This window comes from Mytilus galloprovincialis, chromosome 8 (assembly GCF_965363235.1).
Source record: "Mytilus galloprovincialis chromosome 8, xbMytGall1.hap1.1, whole genome shotgun sequence".
Lineage (NCBI taxonomy): Eukaryota > Metazoa > Mollusca > Bivalvia > Mytilida > Mytilidae > Mytilus > Mytilus galloprovincialis.
Window position 1 is genome coordinate 17,612,966 of NC_134845.1, and position 2,735 is coordinate 17,615,700.

Genomic DNA, 2,735 nt, shown 5'->3' on the forward strand with positions numbered 1-2,735 from the left:
TACTTTGAATTGTTGATACAGTTGTAGGCCTATAATTGCTTACATCATATTCATTTGAACTTTTATAGAAAGTTGTCTTATTGGCAAACATACCAGAATTCGTTATTTTTATGCCTGTGTTTTTTGCTAATGCAAAAAGCAAGCAAATAATTCTCATATGCTTAAAGGTTAGCTTTTTGCCACGACTTTGTCGATCTATCTTGTGACTTATAGCAATACCTGGTTAGGATTTTGGAGAAAGAACCGTACGATTCTTGCAAGGCACATGCTCCAGTAAAAGAATAATTAAAACTGCATTTTGAACAATTTTGTTATCATAAGATGTTTCACATAATGTAAGTATATGTTCTGAAATGTTTCAAAAATATACTTCAGCTGGACATCTTCTTATGCTGTTGAAACATATCAAATCTAAAAAAAATATATAGTAAAAAGCCACTGTAACAAATTCATTGAAAAGCTGAAAACATACTTAAAATAACACATTTTGTGCATTTGTCTTCTCAATGTACACCTAAATTGTACTTGTTAATATTCAATGATATTAATCGATACTTTTATTCATCGTCAATTCGATCATGTCTTTCGTCTCATTGGCAATCAAAATCAAAAGCTACGAACTCCGAAGGTTATTTTTTATTTGCTTTCATCTGGAACACTTAAAACCAATTATATGAAAGCCATGGAATTTAAAAATCGAAAATGGTATAGAGTTAAATTATCAAACCACTAAGTATTATTATATGTTAATATCAGGATGACTCTGTGTTCTTCACGCATGTATCAAGTTTTCACTACAATTATCATACAAAGTTCTTTAACTTGCAACCAGGTTTTCGAACCTTTTTGAGATAAACAAAAAAAAACGCTCAATTTTTTATGTCATAAAGAAAGTAGATATAAGGCAGTGGCGGATCCAATGTCGATCAATACATTTGTATCGGGACTAATGTTTGAATCCCCCCCCCCCTTTTTTTAAATGGCTGTATCTGTCCCTGTAAAGTGTTTGGAATTTAGTAATAACTATCTTGAAGATGTGTAAATTAACTTACCCGGAAGTGTCATTGTATACAACAATCAGCATCGTCATCATCATCATCGTCATCTGGCCACCCATAAGATTGCCGTTTCATATTGGGATTATTTTTTTACTGAAAACAAATATTGACGAACAATTAAGGGGAAAAGTTGATTAAGAATCTTTGTAGGTTTATCTTAGACTACCTTTATTACTTGAAACAGTTGAATGCTTAATATTGTTTACATTCAATTTGTTTGAACTTAGATCGATATAGTTGTCTCATTGCAAATCATGCCATATCATTTTTATGTCTGTGATATAAACATAAGAAAATGAAAACACACGAAATGCCTTTATATTACCTAGCTTATCAAGCCACAATTTGGTGAGTTTATACCAAGAATTAATTTAAACAACATTTAAATAAGAAAATATTCATCAGAAAAATATTGAATGAGTATGATGCATTTTTTGAAAATGTTTTAATTCCCAAGCATGGTTTTAGATTGCCTTCAACAGAAACGCTTCCAGCCCTCCAACCCTTTTTCCACCTTCAAAAAAGATCAATGATGAATAGGTATCGAGTGTCGAACCTTACTAAAGCAGGATTATACTTTAACAGTCATTTCAAATTACTTTCATTATTTTACATAAATGCAAGAAACATATTTACCACTTGAATTAAAAAAAAATGTATTAAAATATAATTACCAACAGGAATGTTGTGTCTGCTTTCAATGCTTTCTGAAAATTATGATGTTCTATATAGAACAGAAATTGTTTATATGTTGGAGGAAAATAGTTTTATCACGTGATTTCGTGGAAAAGTGATCTAATTCATGTGAAAGATTTACATCTTTGTAAATGATTGTACAAAGACATCATGTTTTTAATACCTTCTAGGTATTAATTTCGTACCAGGAAAATGTGAACGAAGCTTACTTGGAATAACTTTAAAAAGGCATTATGCTCCAGACGATACACATAATTATTCATGCATTTTGATTTAGATGAGACAAGATAGAAATGTACATTATTATTTAGTTCGGAAATAGTCTACTGTCTCGTGTAAAATTCGGAAAGAGCAGATTTTGATGAATAGTAACTTTCAATAAACATTGAAATGTATACTTTACACACTTAAATCACAAATGGAGAGTTCTATTCAATTGATTTAATTTAAAAATATTTAAAATACTTTAAATGGATCGTACAAATATCAAAAATAGGTAAAACATAATATTCAATTGAAATGACTGACGCATAAAACAACCAGGTACATGTCGCATTCAAATGGGAGACGTCGACTTTATTTATAACCTTTTTAAAAAATATATGAGTGTTTCGTATATTATCGTTTGTAGGGATCAGTCTACAACTCGTGAATTCTAAAGTCATAAAAATCGAAAGGGAGCTCATATCAATGGATTTGAACAATTCACCAAACTGTCATGCAAACTGGTTAAAGCATTTCTGAGTTATTGTCCGACATGTTGAATATGGACGGACGGGCGGACGGACAAAAGAATACTACTGTTTATACACCATAATACGTTCCGTAAACAGGCGTATAAAAAGACTGCTACCGATGTAAAACATAATTGCAGTGGTCCCTAGAAAAAAGTAGGGTTGAACAAGGAAGATTCAGGGATACTTATTAATTAGGTTTAATCCAAGTTTGTTCCCTTTTAAAGGAAGAGTTATCATTTGGCCC

General features: G+C 31.0%; 1 long non-coding RNA gene across 1 annotated transcript; it reads right to left on the bottom strand.

The window, feature by feature from the left end:
• Window positions 1-292: 292 nt before the first annotated feature.
• LOC143043153 (uncharacterized) lies at window positions 293-1,869 on the bottom strand. The gene is made up of 3 exons (XR_012968223.1): window positions 1,733-1,869; window positions 1,053-1,151; window positions 293-411 (listed from the first exon to the last, which is right to left on the bottom strand). It is a non-coding gene; the product is annotated as an uncharacterized LOC143043153 (long non-coding RNA).
• Window positions 1,870-2,735: the final 866 nt, after the last annotated feature.